Source organism: Lithobates pipiens, unplaced genomic scaffold (genome assembly GCF_037356315.1).
Source record: "Lithobates pipiens isolate NorthernLeopardFrog02 unplaced genomic scaffold, aLitPip1_a1.2 Scaffold_19, whole genome shotgun sequence".
NCBI classification, from domain to species: Eukaryota; Metazoa; Chordata; class Amphibia; order Anura; family Ranidae; genus Lithobates; species Lithobates pipiens.
This window is the reverse complement of record NW_027507764.1, coordinates 6,440,660-6,462,681: the sequence shown is the minus strand read 5'-3', so window position 1 is coordinate 6,462,681 and position 22,022 is coordinate 6,440,660. Positions and strand designations below refer to the sequence as shown.

Genomic DNA, 22,022 nt, shown 5'->3' with positions numbered 1-22,022 from the left:
TGTATATATGTATATATATATATATATATATATATATATATATATATATATATATATATATATATATATATATATATATATATTCTTTTCTTATGTTTTGTAGATTGCTCTTCCTTTTTTTCAAAATAAATGTGCAAAAATGAACTATCCCTGAAGAAGGAGCTCATGACTCCGTAACGCGTAGGCTACATTGGACCCCATATCTGCGTCTTGGTGAAGAAAGTGGAGGTGATGCGTGCCCCCTTCCCCTCCCCCCTCCTTTTTTTTTCTCTCTCTCTCCTTTCTTCCATTGAAAAAATGTGTATGTATATATACATATATATATATATATATATAAATATATATATAATTTTCTTATGCTTTGTAGATTCCTCTTCCTTTTTTTCAAAATAAATGTGCAAAAATGAACTATCCCTGAAGAAGTAGCTCATGACTCCGTAACGCGTAGGCTACATTGGACGCACAATATCTTTTTTTTTGTTTAAGTGTTCTTTACATCTTCCGAATGTGCATACGTACAATGCGATAAGAGTTCGCCTTCGGAATAATAAGTATAAAACAGTCTTATGGTTTTATGAATATAGGAAGGAAATAATGTCTTTTTCTTTTGTAATGTATATATTTTTTTTCTTTTTTCTTATGTTTCAATAAAAATATTTTATATATTCCTATAAACTATTGTAGAGTTAACAGTTCATGCCTAAAAAGTCCCGCCTTTTCCTAAGGGGGAAAACTCCCATATTGTTCTATTTTGGGACGTTGGCTAACAGTAAGTGGATTTTAAACGCATACCTCGTATATTTAGATTTTTTTTTAATATAATGTATGTGAAAAAGTCAGGAGCACAATTGGGATACCGGGAATGAGAGGCGTCACCCCGAGATGCTGAAAAAGGAACTTTCATGGCAGAATCCTCGGGGATTATTTTAATCCAAATCCCAAAATTGAAACAAAATTTGAAATTAACAATGTAAAGTCTATACGAGACGAATGAGCAGGTTTACATACAGTGCTGTGAATAAGTATTTGCCCCCTTCCCGATTTTTTTTATTTATTTTTTTTCTGCATATTTGTTAAATGATTCGGATAAAACAAATGTTAATATCACACAAACATAACCCGGGGAAATACAAAATGCAGTTTTTAAATGATTTAATCTATTAAAAGGGAAATAAGCTGTCCAATCCTGCCTTGCCCTGTGTGAAAAAGTAATTGCCCCCCCCCCCTTTGCTAAATCATGAATGAATATTGGAGATTTGTGGGATTTTTTGGGTGCATATTAAATAAGAAAAGTTAATTAACCAGTTCCCGACCGGCGCATGCAGAATGGCACAGGCAGGCATATTGGCGTACAGGTACGTCCGCTTTTATATGCCGCCCTGCCATCACGTGCTTGTGTCGGGACCCCCGTGAGTCCGGTCGTTGGTCCCGTGGACTCGATCGCCGCGGGGATACCCGCGATCGTCTCACGGGACGCTCCCCGTTCTGCCTAGCAACAAGTGACGCTGATCTCTGCTCCATGTGATTGGAGCAGAGATCAGTGTTCACTAAAACAAAGCCCAGCCCCCCCCCCCCCCCCCACAGTTAGTAACACACCCCTAGCAACACTTAACCCTACACTGCCACCCCCTGGATAACCCCTTCACTGCCAGTGTCATTTACACAGGAATCACTGCATTTGTATAGCACTGATTGCTGTATAAATGACAATGGTCCCAAAAAATGTGTCAAAAATGTCCGATGTGTCCGCCACAATGTCGCAGTCACAATAAAAATCGCTGATCGCCGCCATTACTAGTAAAAAAAAAAAATCAAAAAAATGCCATAAAACTATCCTCTATTTTGTAAACGCTATAACTTTTGTGCAAACCAATCAATAATCGCTTATTGCGATTTTTTTTACCAAAAATATGTAGAAGAATACGTATCGGCCTAAACTGAGGGGAAAAAATGTTTTTTTTATATATTTTTGGGGCATATTTATTATAGCAAAAAGTAAAAAATAAATGTGTTTTTTTTTCAAAATTGTCGCTTCTATTTTTTGTTTATAGCGCAAAAAAATAAAAACCGCAGAGGTGATCAAATACCACCAAAAGCAAGCTCTATTTGTAGGGAAAAAAAAAAAAGGATGTCAATTTTGTTTGGGAGCCACGTTGCACGACCGCGCAATTGTCAGTTAAAGCGACGCAGCGCCAAATCGCAAAAAAGTGGTCTGGTCTTAATTTTAATTAATGCATAAAAAACAATTCAGTTGCATTAGAAAAGACTCATACCTTACAGTAAAGGTTGCGGCACAATGGTGTGGTTCCCAACACGTTTCGCCCTAAAATGGGGCTTCCCTCAGGGGACGCTGTTCAAATGAATATCAGAGCCTTCCTAAAATATATTGCAATTGATAATGGTTCAGGGGGGTCAAGCAGACGCCATAAAACCAAAGACCGGAAGGCAGGCAATCACAGGAGGCATGAAAGGACCAGAGAGAGTCTAGTTTGCAAACAAAATTAACGCAAAAGATGAGAAACTCCTATCTGGGGACACTCAGCACATGATCTGAGGTCCTGTAGGGAGTGTGCGTCTCTCCTCGTGGTTCTCGCCAGCTGGTTTTCCAGCAACAAAAGTCATTTCCAGAAAACCTTCCCGGAGGCATTTTATCAATTTTATTTGCCAATTTCAGCAATAGCCTTTTCTTTGAAATTTTGCCTCCTAGGCCGGCATTATGGAGTGGTCTTCTCATTGTGGCAGATGATGCCGGTACCTGCCATGTGCTATACAGAAAGGCAGCCAACAGTGGAGCTGTAATGCCCTGTACACACGGTCGGAAATTCTGATGGAAAAAGTCCGATCGGATTATGTTGTCAGAAAATCCGATCGTGTGTGGGCTCTATCGGACTTTTTCCGTCTGAATTTCTGACGCAAAAAGTATGAGAGCAGGATCTAAAATTTTCTGTCAAAATCCGGACTTTTTCCGATCGTGTGTAGAGAATTCTGACCCACAAAGTGCCACGCATGCTCACAATAAAAAAAATATTCAGACGAAAGCTATTGGCTACTGGCCTCTTCGTAGTCTCGTCGTACGTTTTTGTACGTCACCTCATTCCGAACAATCAGATTTTCTGACAACTTTGTGCGACGGTGTGTATGCAACACAAGTTTCGGGCCAAAATCCGTCGGGGAAAAAAAAAAAAAAACTGGCGAATTTTGTGGCCGGAATGTCCAACCTTGTGTGTACAAGGCATAAGAGGTCTGTTTCTCAAACCTCAGATTCTGGTGTATGTAGCTGTAAATATGGGCCTTCCATTTCTATCTCCAACCGGAGTAGATCCAGCATTCCCTATTCTCTTAGGACATTAGTGAATGAAATCTTCAGTTTGTTGGCGAACCGATGAATGGACAAGCCTTCAACAAGCAAAACTTGGGTAGATAGGCAAATGAAGCGTACTTTCAGGTGCATTTAGTTGGCTTAAGAGATCAGTTCAAGATACATCAGAGTTCCATCTGAGATACTTTGCAAGTAAATGTGACCTGCAGGTAGCCGCCTTCTGCCCTGAAGTTTACCATATAAGTTTCATCAAGTTACTTCGCCAATAATTTTTTAGCCATAAAAGTAACCTTTGGAATATCACTAGACTGCAACCCATAGAAAGACCCAACGAGAGACAATTTAACTTTTTTTCAGAAACAAGCTTTTGTTGTAATAACATAAGAGTCTGATTCTGATGTGGATCTACTAGCCAGGCATCCTTTATTAACGGCTGATGATTGATTGGCAAGTCACTCCCTGATCATCTCTCTCCTTGACTATTTCAAAACTCCCTCCTCATTGGCTAACTTTTACATAGGTTACCCCTTCATTCTATCATGATTGCTACTACCACACAAATCTACCTAACCAACCATTCAGGGTCCGATATCCCTCTCTGCCAATCCCTCCACTGGCCTCCATTCAGTGCCCTCCACCCCTCTCTACCAATCCCTTCACTGGCCTCCATTCAGTGTCCTCAACTCCTCTCTACCAATCTCTCCACTGGCCTCCATTCAGTGTCCTCCACCCCTCTCTACCAATCCCTCCACTGGTCTCCATTCAGTGTCCTCCACCCCTCTCTACCAATCCCTCCACTGGTCTCCATTCAGTGTCCTCCACCCCTCTCTACCAATCCCTCCACTGGCCTCCATTCAGTGTACTCCACTCCTCTCTGTCAATCCCTCCACTGGCCTCCATTCAGCGTCCTCCACCCCTCTATGCCAATCCCTCCACTGGCCTCCATGCAGTGTCCTCCACCCCTCTCTGCCAATCCCTCCACTGGTCTCCATTCAGTGTCCTCCACCCCTCTCTGCCAATCCCTCCACTGGCCTCCATTCAGTGTTGTCCTCCCCTCTCTGCCAATCCCTCCACTGGTCTCCATTCAGTGTCCTCCACCCCTCTCTACCAATCCCTCCACTGGCTTCCATTCAGTGTCCTCAACTCCTCTCTACCAATCCCTCCACTGGTCTCCATTCAGTGTCCTCCACCCCTCACCACCAATCCCTCCACTGGCTTCCATTCAGTATCCTTCATCCCTCTCTGCCAATCCCTCCACTGGCCTCCATTCAGTGTCCTCCACCCCTCTCTGCCAATCCCTCTACTGGCTTCCACTCACCCAACTAATTAAATTCAAAATACTAACAATAACTTACAAAGCCATCCACAACTCTGCCCCCCAGCTACATCACCAACCTAGTCTCAAAATACCAACCTAATCATCCTCTGTTCCTCCCAGGACCTACCGCTCTCTAGCTCCCTCGTCACCTCCTCCCACACTGGCCTCCAGAAGATTGCTACTACCACACAAATCTACCTAACCAACCATTCAGGGTCCGATATCCCTCTCTGCCAATCCCTCCACTGGCCTCCATTCAGTGTCCTCAACTCCTCTCTACCAATCCCTCCACTGGCCTCCATTCAGTGTCCTCCACCCCTCTCTACCAATCCCTCCACTGGCCTCCATTCAGCGTCCTCCACCCCTCTCTGCCAATCCCTCCACTGGCCTCCATTCAGTGTCCTCCACCCCTCTCTACCAATCCCTCCACTGGCCTCCATTCAGTGTCCTCCACCCCTCTCTGCCAATCCCCCCACTGGCCTCCATTCAGTGTCCTCCACCAGTCTCCATTCAGTGTCCTCCACCCCTCTCTGCCAATCCCTCCACTGGCCTCCATTCAGTGTTGTCCTCCACCCCTCTCTACCAATCCCTCCACTGGCCTCCATTCAGTGTTGTCCTCCCCTCTCTGCCAATCCCTCCACTGGTCTCCATTCAGTGTCCTCCACCCCTCACCACCAATCCCTCCACTGGCTTCCATTCAGTATCCTTCATCCCTCTCTGCCAATCCCTCCACTGGCCTCCATTCAGTGTCCTCCACCCCTCGCTGCCAATCCCTCCACTGGCTTCCACTCACCCAACAAATTAAATTCAAAATACTAACAATAACTTACAAAGCCATCCACAACTCTGCCCCCCCAGCTACATCACCAACCTAGTCTCAAAATACCAACCTAATCATCCTCTCTGTTCCTCCCAGGACCTACCGCTCTCTAGCTCCCTCCTCACCTCCTCCCACACTGGCCTCCAGAACTTCTCCAGATCCTCTCCCATCCTATGGAGATCCCTACCCAATCTGTACGACTATCTCCTACTCTGTCCACTTTTAGATGGTCCCTGAAACCGTTTCTCTTCAGAGAAGACTACCCTGCCCCCACCTAACAACTGTACTTCTATCTTGTCCATCAGATCATTCCCCAGATATTACCTTTTGTATCACTTGACTCTCCCTTCGAGACTGTAAGCTATAATGAGCAAGTACCTGCGATTCCTCCTGTATTGAATTGTATTGTTACTGTACTGTCTGCCCCATGATTGTAAAGTACTGTGCAAACTGCTATATAAATCCTGTATAATAATAATAAAGTATTCGTAAACATGCTCAGAGAGAAATGGCCTGCTTAAAATGATGGTTTGCACTTTGAATTCCGAGACAAGTGCCTATCACCAAGGATGAAACCTAATCACAGGTCATTGGAGAAAGACCACCTTACATTGGTGGTTAGTGGAGAAAGACCTCTTTACCCTGGCAGTCAGCGAAGAAGTGCCCCTATTACATTGGTGGTCAATGGGGAAATTGTCCTTTACATTAGAGCATGAGTGGCCCACCAGTGGCCCTGCGGAGCCCTTTGATGTGGCCCGCGACCTCCTGCTCTGGAATGGCGGGTTAGCAAGCCCAGATCACAGGTTGCCGACCCGTCATACCACAGCACAGGTGTTGTGAATGAAGCTGGTGGTAGAGGAATTAACCACTTGACCACTGGGCACTTAAACACCCTTAATAACCAGACCAATTTTCAGCTTTCGGTGCTCTCACATTTTGAATGACAATTACTCAGTCATGCAACACTGGACCTATATGAAATTTGTGTCCTTTTTTTCACACAAATGGAGCTTTCTTTTGGTGGTATTTAATCACTGCTGGGTTTTTTATTTTTTGTGCTATAAAAGAAAAAATACAGAAAATTCTGTAAAAAAATAAATTTTTCTTTGTTTCTGTTATAAAATTTAGCAGATTAGTAATTTTTTCTTCATAAATTTTGGCCAAAATTTATACCACTACATATCTTTGGTAAAAATAAGTACAAATTGGTGGATATTATTTGGTCTTTGTGAAAGTTATAGAGTCCACAAGCTATGGCGCCAATATCTGAAAATTGATCACATCTGAAGGACTGACGGCCTATTTGAATTCTTGAGACCCTAACATGCCAGAAAAGTACAAATACCCCCCAAATGACCCCTTTTTGGAAAGAAGACATTCCAAGGTATTTAGTAAGAGGCATGATGAGTTTTTTGAAGTTGTCATTTTTTCCCACAATTCTTTGCAAAATCAAGATTTTTTTGACTTTTTTTTTTTTTTCTTCACAAAATTGTCATATTATCAGTTTATTTCTCACACTGCATATGCATACCACAAATTACACCCCAAAACACATTCTGCTATTACTCCCGAGTACGGCGATACCACATGTGTGAGACTTTTACACAGCGTGGCCACATACAGAGGCCCAACATGCAGGGAGCGCCATCAGGCGTTCTGGAGCACCCAGGACAATTCTGACATTTCTCTCCTACATGTAAAAATCATCATTTATTTGCTAGAAAATTACATAGAACTCCAAAACATTATATATGTTTTTTTAGAAAACACCCTGGAGAATACAATGGTGGTCGTTGCAACTTTTTATCTCGCACGGTATTTGCGCAGCAATTTTTCGAATGCTTTTTTTTGGAAAAAAAAACAGTTTTGTGCTTAAAAAAAAAAAAAAAAACACAGTAAAGTTAGCCCAATTTTTGCATAATGTGAAAGATGAAGTTACACCGAGTAAATCGATACCTAACATATCACTCTTCAAAATTGCACAGGCTCGTAGAATGGCGCCAAACGTCGCTATTTAAAAATCCCCATAGGCGACAATTGTTTTTTTTTTTTTTACTGGTTATATGTTTAGAGTTACAGAGGAGGTCTAGGGCTAGAATTATTGCTCTCGCTCTAACGTTCGCAGCGATACCTCACATGTGTGGTTTGAGCACCGTTTTCATATGTGGACGGGACTTACGTATGCGTTCCCTTCTGCATGCGAGCACATGGGGACAGGGGCGCTTTAAAAAAAAATAAAAAAATAAAATGTATTGTTCATTTTACTTTATTTATTTTAGTTTGACATTTTTTCCCCCAAAAATACATTTTTTGATCACTTTTATTCCTATTACAAGGAATGTAAACTTCCCTTGTAATAGGAATATGGCATGACAGGTCCTCTTTACAGTGAGATATGGGGTCAATAAGACCCACATCTCACCTCTAAGCTGGGAAGCCTGAAAAAAAAAAAAAAAGTTGGCGAGTCGGTAGAAGCACCGGAGGGCAGCGGGAGGGGGGGGGGGGGTGTGTCTATGGCTGGGTATTGCAGGGTATCACCGACTATGGCTGGGTATCTCAGAGTATGGCGTTGCAGAGCATTGCAGGATATTTGAGGGTGTTGCAGAGCATTGCAGTGTTGCACGGTATTGGCGGGTGTTGCAGAGCATTGCAGAGTGTTGCAGGGTATTGGCGGGTGTTGCAGAGCATTGCAGAGTGTTGCAGGGTATTGGTGGGTGTTGCAGAGCATTGCAGAGTGTTGCAGGGTATTGGCGGGTGTTGCAGAGCATTGCAGGGTATTGGTGGGTGTTGCAGAGCATTGCAGAGTGTTGCAGGGTATTGGCGGGTGTTGCAGAGCATTGCAGAGTGTTGGCGGGTGTTGCAGAGTGTTGCAGGGTATTGCAGAGTGTTGCAGGGTATTGCAGAGTGTTGGCGGGTGTTGCAGAGTGTTGCAGGGTGTTGCAGAGTGTTGCAGGGTATTGCAGAGTGTTGCAGGGTATTGCAGAGTGTTGCAGGGTGTTGCAGAGTGTTGCATGGTATTGCAGAGTATTGCAGGGTATTGCAGAGTAATGCAATGTAATGCAGAGTAATGCAGAGTGTTGCAGAGTGTTGCAGGGTATTGCAGAGTATTGCAGAGTGTTGCAGGGTATTGCAGAGTAATGGCAGGGTATTGCAGAGTAATGCAGAGTATTTGCAGGGAATTGAGGGGTTAATTTTCGGTGAGCAGCGATGTGGGCACTGCAGATGCAGCCCACATCGCTGCTGACACCGATCTCTTCCCCCTCCGCTGTTCCGATCGGTACAGAGAGGGGGAGGGAGGAACCGGCGTCATAACATGATGCCGGCTTGTTTACAAGTGATCACTCCGTCATTTGACGGAGCGATCACGTGGTAAACGGCCGCTATGAGCTGCCGTTTACCGTGATCCGTGACCGCCGGGTCCACAGGAGGGCGCGCGAGAGCGGAATTCTGGGAGGACGTCATATGACGGCCTCCCAGAGATGAGAAACCGCCCTGAAGCCGTCATTCGGCTATAGGGCGGTTGTTAAGTGGTTAAACAGCTGCAGAGCAGAGCCCATAAGCCGATGCTTCCTGTACAGCGCCGGCTTTTGCCACAGGCAAAGTCTATGGCAAAGTTCAGTTAACCCGCAGCACTACCCTGCACCCGCGGTGTGGGTAATCATCAGTGTGAAAGCAGTTTAGGTCCTTTTCACACGATCGGCTCTACCCAATCGGACCCTCAATTCACTTCTACAGAGCGGCATACTTTTGTCTGTTTACTCATGCCTGCCTCCAATCTGGTCCTAAAAATCTGCTAAAAAAAAAATAAATAAATAGAAGGGAGTTTGCCCCCTTCCATCTGGGTGGATCGGATCGGAGGGCCTATAGAGTATCTGGGACCCGTCATCCGCCCGCTCCACTCATTGTAGCCCGCGACTGGTTACCAAGTTGCTTAAGTGGCCCTCGCTCTTAAAAAAAAGGTTGGGAACCCCTGCATTAGAGGTTAGTGGAATAATGCCCCTTACCCTAATGATCAGAGAGGAAATACCCCCTTTACCTTGGTGGTTAACGGAGAAAGGGCCCTCACCCTGGTGGGTCAGTGAGGAAGTGGACCTTTACATTAGTGGCCAATGGAGAAATTGTCCTTAACATTTGTCAGTGGAATGAAAAAAAAAAAAGTCCATAAAGAGATGGATGAGCGAGTTTGGGGTGGAGGAACTTGTATGGTCTCCACAGAGTCCTGACCTCACAAATGCTCTTCTGGAAGAACGGTCAAACACTCCCATAGACACATCTCCTAAACCTTGTGGACGGCCTTCCCAGAAGAGGTGAAGCTGTTATAGCTGCAAAGGGCGGAGCCAACTCAATATTGAACCCTACGGACTAAGACTGGGGGGGGGGGGGGGACATTAACCACTAGAGATACGCGCTATAGCCAAATGACGGCTACAGCGCGGACCTCCTTTTCCGGGACACGTCTATTGAGCGCTCTGTGATCGGCCAGTCTATGAGACTCACCTGATCACGGATCTGAGCAAGGGGTCGATCCCGACCCCTTACCACGTGATCAGCTGTCAGCCAATGACAGTTGATCATGTGATACAACGGAGCCGGTAATCGGCTATTATTCCTCCTCGCGCTGTGAGCCGATCACCAGCGGCCGTGATCGGGACATTAGTCCCGATCACGGCCAGCTTACCAGTGCCCACCTGCCCCCCTCAGGAATAAATAAGTGGCACCCAGCAGTGCCCACAGTGCCACACATCAGTGCCCACAGTGTCACCCATCAGTGCCCACAGTGCCACCCACAATCTGCCTCAACAATGGTGCTGCACCCCAGTGCCACATATCCGTGCCCATCAGTGTCATCTACCAGTGCCCATCAGTGCCGCCCATCAGTGCCACCCATCAGAGCCACCTATCAGTGCCCATCAGTCCCATCTATCAGTGGTACCTATCAGTGCCCCTTAGTGCCACCCATCTGTGCCATCTTATCTGTGCCCATCAGTTCCGCCTTATCTGTGCCCATCAGTACTGCCTTATCTGTGCCTATCGGTGCCACCTTATCTGTGCCTATTAGTGCCGCCTTAACTATGCCTATCAGTGCAGCCTATCAGTGCCCACCAGTGCCGCCTCATCAGCGCACTTCAATGAAGGAGAAAAATGACCTGTTTGCAAAATTTTATAACAAACTATTAAACATGATTTTTTTTATTTTGCATATTTTTTTGTTTGTTTAGCAAAAAATAAAACTCCGAGCTGTGATTAAATATAAATATTAAATATATTAAATATATATTAAATAAATATTAAATAAATATATTAATAAATAAATAAATAATAAATATATTAAATAAATATTAAATATATTAATAAATAAATAAATATTAAATAAATATATTAAATAAATATTAAATATATTAATAAATAAATAAATATTAAATAAATATATTAAATAAATATTAATACTAAATATTAAATAAATATATTAAATAAATATTAATATTAAATAGATTAATAAATAAATATTAAATAAATATATTAAATAAATATTAATATTTAATATTATATAAATACCACCAAAAGAAAGCTCTATTTGTGGGAAAAAAATGATAAAAATATCATTTGGGTACAGTGTAGTATGACCGCGTAATTGTCATTCAAAGTGCATCAGCCCTGAAAGCTGAAAATTGGTCTGGGCAGGAGGGGGGTTTAAGTGCCCAGTAAGCAAGTGGTTAAAGTCTATGAGTAAAGGAAGGTGTCCCAATACTTTTGGTAATATTGTGTATATATACTGTATATATATATATATATATATACACAGTATATCTGATGGCTGCTCCCAAACGAAATATATATATATATATTTTATAATTCTCCATGTGGTGGAGACCTCCGCTCTACACACGATTGGTATACAGACGGTGATGCATATAATTGGGTTCCGGGTTCGGTTTCCCGGCACTGGGAGAGTTCACGGAATGTAAATCGGCGGCCGTCTCCCGCCAATGACGCGTTTGGCATCTTCGCTGCCCTTTTAAATAGTCGGGACGACTGACAGGAGCTCAGGGAAGAGCGCAGAGAACGGGGCTTCCAAGATTTCATTAAACGTGGCATCCCGGGTATCCCGACTACACACAACACATCTTCTAATACACAATCAGGAGCCACCAGGAGAGAGTGGGGGAGGGGAGGGCACAACACACCAAAATAACTTCTAAACAGATAATCGCACCAAAAGATGTACACGGCTTCTACAGCTCCGGGAATTAATGATTAACCCTTTCACTTCCAGAGACATTACGCATTTTTGCCCGTTAAAAAAACTCAACACACAGCCATTAATGTCTAAACCGCTGGCAACAAAAGTCAGTACACCCCTAAGTGAAAATCTCCAAATTGGGCCCAATTAGCCATTTTCCCTCCCTCTGGTGTCATGTGACTCGTTAGTGTTACAAGGTCTCAGGTGTGAATGGGGAGCAGGTGTGTTTAAAGCGGGAGTCCGCCGGGACTCCGCGTTTTTTTTTTTTTTTTAAAAGCCAGCAGCTACAAATACTGCAGCTGCTGACTTTTAAAATAGTGACACTTACCTGTCCAGCGCGCCCGCGATGTCGGCACCCGAAGCCGATCTCTAGATCGACACTCAAGTGCTGCCGCCGCCATCTTGGGTATGGGAATCAGGAAATGGAGCCTTTCGGCTTCATTTCCCGGTTCCCTACTGCGCATGCGCGAGCCGTGCTGCGCAATAAGGACGCTCCCCGCTGCCTCTGGGATCTGTGTGTTTCCCAGCAGGCAGCGGGGCACTTGCGGGAAGGGGGGCGGGCACTTGCGGAAAGGGGCGTAAGTTACGCCCCTTTCCACAGAGAGCTATCCCGGAAGTGGGTGCAGTTACCTGGATTATCCAGGTAACTGCACCCCCCTCCCCCCTGAAAGGTGCCGATTGTGGCACCGGAGGGGGGGAGGGTTCCGATGAGCGGAAGGTCCACTTTAGGGTGAACCTCCGCTTTAAATTTGGTGTTATCGCTCTCACTCTCTCATACTGGTCACTGGAAGTACAACATGGCACCTCATGGCAAAGAATTCTCTGAGGATCTGAAGATAAGAATCGTCGCTCTACATAAAGATGGCCTAGGCTATAAGAAGATTGCTAAGACCCTGAAACTGAGCTGCAGCACGGTGGCCAAGACCATACAGCGGTATAACAGGACAGGTTCCCCTCAGAACAGGCCTCGCCATGGTCCACCAAAGAAGTTGAGGTCACGTGCTCAGCGTCATATCCAGAGGTTGTCTTTGGGAAATAGACGTATGAGTGCTGCCAGCATTGCTGCAGAGGTTGTAGGGGTGGGGGGGTCAGCCTGTCAGTGCTCAGACCATACGCCGCACACTGCATCAAATTGGTCTGCATGGCATGTCGTCCCAGAAGGAAGCCTCTTCTAAAGATGATGCACAAGAAAGACCACAAACAGTTTACTGAAGACAAGCAGACTAAGGAGATGGATTACTGGAACCATGTCCTGTGGTCTGATGAGACCAAGATAAATGTATTTGGTGTCAGATGGTGTCAGGCGTGTGTGGGGGCAACCAGGTGAGGAGGACAAAGACAAGTGTGTCTTGTCTACAGTCAGGCATGGTGGTGGGGGTGTCATGGTCTGGGGCTGCATGAGTGCTGCCGGCACTGGGGGGCTACAGATCATTGAGGGGACCATGAATGCCAACATGTACTGTGACATAGTGAAGCAGATCATGATCCCCTCCCTTCAGAGACCGGACCGCAGGGCAGTATTCCAACATGATAACCACCCCAAACACACCTCCAACACCACCACTGCCTTGCTAAAGAAGCTGAGGGTAAAGGTGATGGACTGGCCAAACATGTCTCCAGACCTAAACCCTATTGATCATCTGTGGGACATCCCCAAACGGAAGGTGGAGGAGGGGAAAGTCTCCAACATCCACCAGCTCTGTGATGTCATCATGGGGGAGGGGAAGAGGACTCCAGTGACAACCTGCGAAGCTCTGGTGACCTCCATGCCCAAGAGGGTGAAGGCAGTGCTGGAAAATAATGGCGGCCACACAAAATATTGACACTTTGGGCCCAATTTGGAGATTTTCACTTAGGGGTGTACTGACTTTTGTTGCCAGCGGTTTAGACATTAATGGCTGTGTGTTGAGTTATTTTGAGGGGACAGGAAATTTACACTGTTATACAAGCTGTACACTCACTACTTTACATTGTAGACAAGTGTCATTTCTTCAGTGTTGTCACATGAAAAGAGAGGAGAAAAGATTTATACAAATGTGACTGAGGGGTGTACTTACTTTTGTGAGATACTGTAGGAGACCATGAGGTGCATATAGTTTAACACGGTATATTTTTATGGTAAAAAGAGTCAGTATGCACTCAGATATAGCAGAGGTAAAACCACCCATCCAGTAATACAATGCAAACGGATTGAAACCCAGTTTACATAATAGCACGTAGCTCCGCCCAACATGTTTCGACCCATATGACATCTTCCGGTACCTGTCTGGATGTCTCGCCTGTTTTTTTCTACTTGGTGGATAAGTGTGGAAAGTCTGCAGTGGATAAATCTATATAGAGCACTTTAGGACTCCTTAACCCAGTGGCGGTGACCTGGTCTGGTGAGCGATTATTTAACTACACATATTATAACAATGAGTGCCGGGACAAGATCATCCAGTGCTCAGGGCAAAGATGCCAAATTGCCCCCCCCCCCCCCTTCATTATGTGCAAGCTTATGTGGAGGAGGGGGAAGAGAGAAAGCACAGCCTGCACCTCCCCCCAATGCTGCTTCCAACGCTGGGCTTACAGAAGTGATACCACGGTCACTACTCCTGTCAGCTTTATAGCGGATGAAACTTGCGGTGCCCCCCATCCCTACAACCGCCCCCTTTTGCCCACCCCTGATCAAAATGTTTGACTTTTGTGGACTCTCTTATATGGCTGTTCATTTTATGTCTTAAGAAACGAGTGTTAGTAAATGAATGTTGTATCACTAGGAAATAAATCTCGGAGTTCTAGCTGCCTTATGTTTGAATTTATATCACCCCAACAGTGCGGGAACTTTGTAGGTAAAAAAAAAGAAGGGCGCACTTACCTTTTACTTATTTCCTATGAGAAGGGAACACTTACCCCCACGTTGCTGAACCCCCAATTCTCTATACATAATACACAAAGGCAAGAGCTGAATTAAAAACGTTTATTGACAGTCAAACACGGCGGAGTCGTCTCATCAATACAGGAAATCTTCCATAGAGGCTTATTGTACAAATCCGTCAGCATTCATCTTCATCCCACTCTGAACACGGCTGGGCCGGCACAGAACCATGGGGGAGCCAAAAGATGATCTTCCCTGTGTGAGGGGCGGTTCAGCACCACTTCTATTTCTACAGCACAACTGCATTGCTGTAGAGATGGGGTCTCCAAACTTTCTAAACAAAGGGCTATTGTACTGTCCTTCAGACTTTAGGGGGCCGGACTACAGCCATAGGGAGTAGAGATTGTTCTGGGGTTCAGTTGGAGTAAACAATGCCCCATCAATGGTATCAGTGAGAGGAATAGTGCCCCATCATTGGTGTCAGTGGGAGGAATAGTGCCCCATCAATGGTGTCAGTGGGAGGAATAGTGCCCCATCAATGGTATCAGTGGGAGGAATAGTGCCCCATCATTGGTATCAGTGGGAGGAATAGTGCCCCATCAATGGTGTCAGTGGGAGGAATAGTGCCCCATCATTGGTATCAGTGGGAGGAATAGTGCCCCATCATTGGTATCAGTGGGAGGAATAGTGCCCCATCATTGGTATCAGTGGGAGGAATAGTGCCCCATCATTGGTATCAGTGGGAGGAATAGTGCCCCATCATTGGTGTCAATGGGAGGAATAGTGCCCCATCATTGGTATCAGTGGGAGGAATAGTGCCCCATCAATGGTGTCAGTGGGAGGAATAGTGCCCCATCAATGGTATCAGTGGGAGGAATCAGGGGCGTAACTATAGGGGGTGCAGCAGTCACGACTGCAACTGGGCCCTGTGATGCAGGGAGCCCATGCAGCCCCCTCTACATATGGCCGGCAGCAGCATAGGCAGCTAGCACACACTATTACATACCCCTTCCATATCCCCCTGGAGACAGGGACCCCTTCTCACGTGGGGACAGGGACCCCACCTCCCCTGGCGACAGGGACCCCCTTCTCACCTGGGGGCAGTAACTTCATCTGTCCTGGACAAAAGGACCTCATCACTTCTGGGGACGGGGACCCAATCCTGCCTAGGGACAGTCCCCCAATGGGGCACCTAAAAATGTAAAAAAAAAAAAAAAAAAAAAACTACTGATGCCAGTGGTGGAACTACAGGGCTCACAAAGGTCATACCTGTGACCACGCCCTGGAGTTCCACCGCCGAACTCGGAGGGAAGGGCCCTGGCTGGGGTTCAGGGGGGCCCTTCATGGTTTCTTGCATCGGGGCCCTGAAGGTTCTAGTTACGCCACTGGGAGGAAGAGTGCCCCATCATTGGTGTCAGTGGGATGAATAGTGCCCCATCATTGGTGTCAGTGGGAGGAATAGTGCCCCATCATTGGTGTCAGTGGGATGAATAGTGCCCCATCATTGGTGTCAGTGGGAGGAATAGTGCCCCATCATTGGTGTCAGTGGGAGGTATAGTGCCCCATCATTGGTGTCAGTGGGAGGAATAGTGCCCCATCAATGGTGTCAGTGGGAGGAATAGTGCCCCATCATTGGTGTCAGTGGGAGGAATAGTGCCCCATCATTGGTGTCAGTGGGAGGAATAGGGCCCCATCATTGGTATCAGTGGGAGGAATAGTGTCCTATCATTGGTGTCAGTGGGAGGAATAGTGCCCCATCATTGGTGTCAGTGGGAGGAATAGTGCCCCATCATTGGTGTCAGTGGGAGGAATAGTGCCCTTTCGATGGTGTCAGTGGGAGGAATAGTGCCCCATCATTGGTGTCAGTGGGAGGAATAGTGCCCCATCATTGGTGTCAGTGGGAGGAATAGGGCCCCATCATTGGTATCAGTGGGAGGAATAGTGTCCCATCATTGGTGTCAGTGGGAGGAATAGTGCCCTTTCGATGGTGTCAGTGGGAGGCATTATGCTCCATTTTCGGTATCAGTGGATGGAATAGAGTCCGAAGGGCCAGATAAAGGCAAGCAAAGGGCTGCATCCGGCCCAAGGGTCGCAGTTTGGACACCACCCAAAAAGGGTTCGCACTTTAAAGCAGGTTTTATAAATCTAAATAAATAAAAACGGAAACTTTTTGAAGATGCCTCGTTGTTTTCAACATACCCAAAAATGGAGCAGAGTTTTATCGATAATCGGTGAGGAGAGACACAGGACGGAGCTCTGTAAATGTAAACAAGGCAGCGCTCGGCCCGGTCCGCAGGGAATGCATCAAAGCAGGGAAAAAATCCAGCAGTTCCCTTAGTTAAAGCCACTCACAGTACACAAACACTGGCTAGGCACATATTTAACTCTTATCGCCTTAAAACGTTTAACCCCTTCCCCAGTCAGTATCATTAGTACAGTGACAGTGCATATTTTTTTAAGCACTGATCACTGTATTAGTGTCGCTGGTTTCCACGAAGTGTCAGATTGTCCGCCACAGTACCGCAGTCCCTTGGCTGTGAAAGGGGAGGGGAGAGGCAAGGTTCAGGCTCTCAGCGGCTCACTGAGAGGCTGTGTTGGGTGCCGGGTCCAGGCATGTGGGTGGATCCCAACTCTAACCTCAACAAACAGCGGACTTCAGCCCGCTGTCTGCTGAAAAGTATAGAAGCTTCAACAAAAGGGAGAAGGGGGTCCATCACCTACAAGACATTAGCAAAAAAACGAGGTCTCACGGGGTGGGATAAGGTGAAAGGGGTACACCCAAGGGGGCATGTCCAAAATCTTTACCAGTGTCCAATCACCTGAAGGTAGAAACCTAGAACACAGGGTCTACGAATATCAGTGTGAGTGTCCTGCACAGAACCCTGACCTCAACCCTACTGAACACCTTTAGGATGAACTGAAACACCAATGGTGAGCCTGGTCGTCTTGTCCAACATCAGTACCTGACCTCACATATGGCCACAAATGCCCACAGACACCCTCCAAAGTGGAAAGTCTTTCTAGAAGAGTGGAGGTGATTCTAGCCACAGAGGGGACAACCCCATATTATTGAATGGGGGGGGGGGGTGCGAGCAACGTCATATTAATGAACCTGAGGAATGTGGCAGCAACTTCAGATTAATGACCATGGTTTTGGAATCTCCACCAAGCTCACACAGGTCAATGTAAGGCGTCCCTAAATGTTTGCCAATATATTTTAGTAAAGACACGGTGTGACCAGTTCGAGTGTCCTGCACAGAGCCCTGACCTCAACCCTATTGCACAATTTTGGGATGAATTGGAACGCTGATGGTGAGCCAAGTCTTCCTATCCAACATCAGTGCCTGACCTCACAAACGGACAGGAATTCCCACAGACACTTCAAAATCTTGAGGGAAGCCTTCCCAGAAGAGTGGAACCAGCTCCATAAAGACTTGGTTTTGACCAGTTGGGTGTGGAGGAACTCGAGTGTCCTGCAGAGCCCTGACCTCAACCCTACTGAACATCTTTGGGAAGTCCGTTGTGAGCCATGTCTCATCCAGCATCATGGCCTGACCGCACAAATTCCCACAGACACCCTCCAAACTCTTGTGGAAAGCCTTCCCAGAAAAGTGGAGGATGCTGTAGATGCAATGGGGCACAACTCCATATTAACGACCATGGCTGGGGGAAACTCCATATTAACGACCACGGCTGGGGGAAACTCCATATTAACGACCACGGCTGGGGGAAACTCCATATTAATGGCCATGGCTGGGGGAAACTCCATATTAACGACCACGGCTGGGGGAAACTCCATATTAACGACCATGGCTGGGGGAAACTCCATATTAACGGCCATGATTGGGGGCAACTCCATATTAACGGCCATGGTTGGGGGGCAACTCCATATTAACGGTCATGGTTGGGGGGGCAACTCCATATTAACGACCATGGCTGGGGGAAACTCCATATTAACGGCCATGGCTAGGGGAAACTCCATATTAACGGCCATGGCTGGGGGAAACTCCATATTAATGGCCATGGTTGGGGGGCAACTCCATATTAATGGTCATGGTTGGGGGGGCAACTCCATATTAACGGTCATGGTTGGGGGGGGCAACTCCATATTAACGGCTTTGGTTGGGTGCAACTCCATATTAATGGCCTTGGTTGAGGGAAACTCCATATTAATGACCTTTGATTGAGGGCAACTCCATATTAACCACCATGGCTGGGGGAAACTCCATATTAACGTCCATGGTTGGGGGCAACAGGTATGATGACTGCAGGACAGGCCTTCTTTTTTGATGTCCAATGTGAGGCCAGGTTTTCTCATCCAACGGCAGTACCTGGCCTCACAAATGGGCATAAGCCACCACAGATACCCTCCAGAATTTTGTGGAAATTCCTAGAAGAGTGGAGGATAATATAACCACAAAGAGGGACCAACTGCATATTACTGGTCATGGTTTTAGAACAAACGCATCGAGGTTGATGGCCATATAGCATACAAAACCTCCTCTAACATTTTATTAACAAGTTCTTGGATGCTCCTTTACATATCACGGTGAGGGATCTGCAGGACTTATGATGTGTTCCTGCACACCCCGCAAACACAAGACAGGAGAAAGAACGCCACACTCCAGAAAAACAGCTCAGATGTAGAGAGTGTAGAAGCGGCTTCAGCCTGGCTCCTCTCAGACAACGCCCCTCCGATGCATTTCATCCCACCTGCAAGGCCTTTTCTCCGGGAGCGCGGCATTCCTTCTCTCCTGTCTTCCCATTGATGTGCATACGAAGGCACCTGGAACGAGTGCGCGTTACTGGAGCATCGGGGGGGGGGGGGGGGGGGGATGAGAGTTTGGAGTGACTCCTGAAGTTTGCCTTGGTTTATGCTAACACCCCGTAAACCTTTATCTTTCAGGCAACCAGTGGGCAGGAAGGGACTGACCATCTTGTTATGGACATTCAAATATTTCTACATTCTTAAAAAAACAGTAAATATTCTTAAACGTAGAAACAAGCTCTTGAATTAAAATGAATATTTTGCATTCTCAGCCTCCCAGTAGTTGGATCGCTGATCTATTTTAACAAATAAAAATATTGTTTTATTGAATATGAACTTTTATCGATTGAAAACGTACCTCGGTGCGGCGCTTCTCCAGAAACACCTGAGCGCCAGCTGCAAACGTACGATTACTGTCACGACAGCCGCAATACAATCACAACTCCCTGCGTGCACAGACACCACGAGCTCGTCCTTGCAACGACTTGAGCTCATCTTGGGAATCAGCGCTGTTATTCAAGTTCTTCGGTAGGTGGGCATGAAAGTGAGCGGAGAACGTTTTACAGCATACCTAGGCGGCAAGTTGCCGGCGACACACCGGATTTCAACAAAACAGACATCGACTTCCGGTTACATAAATATGAACATGGGAAAGAGATTTCTTCATCTCCTGTTCTCCACCTGCAGAGAACTCCTTAGACGCGTTTCGGCCTTTTTGGGACGTAAACGTAGAGGTCTCTATGATTAAGCCCAGAAAAGAGTGATGTGTCAGAGTTCTCTACAGGTAGAGAACACGAGATGAAGCCATCTTATTCATATTTAAGCAACAGGGACTCTGTGTCTGTGCGCCATTTTTCTTGAAGTCTACTAAAGCCAGACAAGCTAGCCCTGTCTGTCTTGCACTAGTCTATTCACATACCGATACAACTGACACAGGTTGGGGGGGCTTTTCAGTGGTACTATTTTCATTGTTCTGGGACACGCAGGATTGTAGCGTCGCCAACCAAACCCCCCCCCTTTGACAGCACTGGTTCTGCTAACAGGCTTTTGACAATCATGGACAAGAAGAGGGAATAGGCCTTTGGAATGCAGTGACAAGAGGTGGAATTGCATAGTAGACCACCACTGACTGGAGCACCTACAGGCGATTCAGTTCGCATTGTGCGCTATATAAGTATTTCATTCATTCATTCACTATGAGGGCATCACAGAAGGCAACAGCTTTACTAAATAAAATATTGCCATTTACATACATTTTAAATAAGGCCCTTGCCAACCTCTGTAGCTGTTGGCACTGTGGAGCAACTCATCCTTAAATTGTACAAGAGAAGCACTAAGGTTGTTCAAGTCCAGACTCCACACTCTGCTCTGTGTTTACAGTCGAGATTGGAGAGAAGGAACTGGGCCCCATTGCTACTTAGTAGGTCACTACTTGGAGGTGGAGAGCGGGGTGATTGGAACTGCTGGAAGACCGAGGATGAATGACTCCATGTTGCCTGCTGCTTCAGAGGTCAGTGGGGGGGGGCTTTTGTTTTAAAGCCTTTTTATTGCTTAAGAATGTTTTTAGCCAGCCGTGGTACCACTTGGTTTAGTCTTTTCTCAACTATTTCCCTTTTTCAGTGGGCGGTGGGGAGTTGCACTATTCTCTGGGACTCTGGAACCTTTGTACTCGATGTCGGAGACCTGCTTGGCTGCCTGGTACATTTATTTTTATTTTTTTTATAATTTCATGAAGAATGCTACAGTGAGGACACCAGAAAATCTAAGCTGGATGGTGGGAGGGCCAAGAACTACGACAGGGAGATCTCAGTCCCCAAGAAATACAATTCAATGAGTGAACGAACCCAACGTACTCCATCCAGACCGGACAATGTTTGGTGGGTTTTTTTTCCCCACCTCTTTAATGAGTTGGAGATATCGGTGTGAACTTGTAGGAGTCTTCAGTGGTAGCTTTGCCATCTGCTGCTCAGCGGAGCAACCCAGCAGTTATATAAGAATTTGTGTGCACAGATCGGAAGACTTTTGTAAATTGGAATTCAGTAACAATACAATAACATTCACAGAAAAAGCAAGATTCTCAATGATTGGCTGTTCCAGTCAGAAGATGGAGTATTTTAAAAGCGGAACTTCACCCTTCATGAGTTTCCTCTCCTCCATCCCGCAACCCAAACCCACCTCCTCCGCTACACAGTGATTGGATTTTGCAATCAGATCTTCTGCCTAGGCGAAGGACGTCAGCTCTCCCTGGTGTCTCCCGAGATCTGACGTGGATATCCCGAGAGGCGCCAGGAGCATCCATTCACTAAAGCTGGCCATCCCAGAAGAAGACGGCAGTGCAGAACCCGAGTGCTGGCTACAGAGAAGGGGATCGCAGTGGGACAGGGCCGATTGAACTGGGCGGGCGATTATCCTTGCTGTGTAGAACACCATATCAGGTAGGCAGGAGAGGAAAAAAGTTGTATTTTTTTTCATTTTTAGAGTGGTTGGGTAAAGTTCCGCTTTAAGTCTAATGCCGCGTACACACGGTTGGATTTTTCCGACGGAAAATGTTAGATGGGAGCTTTTTGATGGAAATTCTGACCTTGTGTGGAGCTCCATCGGACTTTTTCCATCGGAATTTCCGACACACAAAATTTGAGATCTGGATTTCAAATTTTTCCGACAACAAAATCCGTTGTCGGAAATTCCGATCGTGTGTA

General features: G+C 46.1%; 1 protein-coding gene across 2 annotated transcripts in view; it reads right to left on the bottom strand.

The window, feature by feature from the left end:
- Positions 1-22,022, bottom strand: part of TSNARE1 (t-SNARE domain containing 1) — a 511,756-nt gene that overhangs the window by 137,026 nt on the left and 352,708 nt on the right. The window lies entirely within an intron of this gene.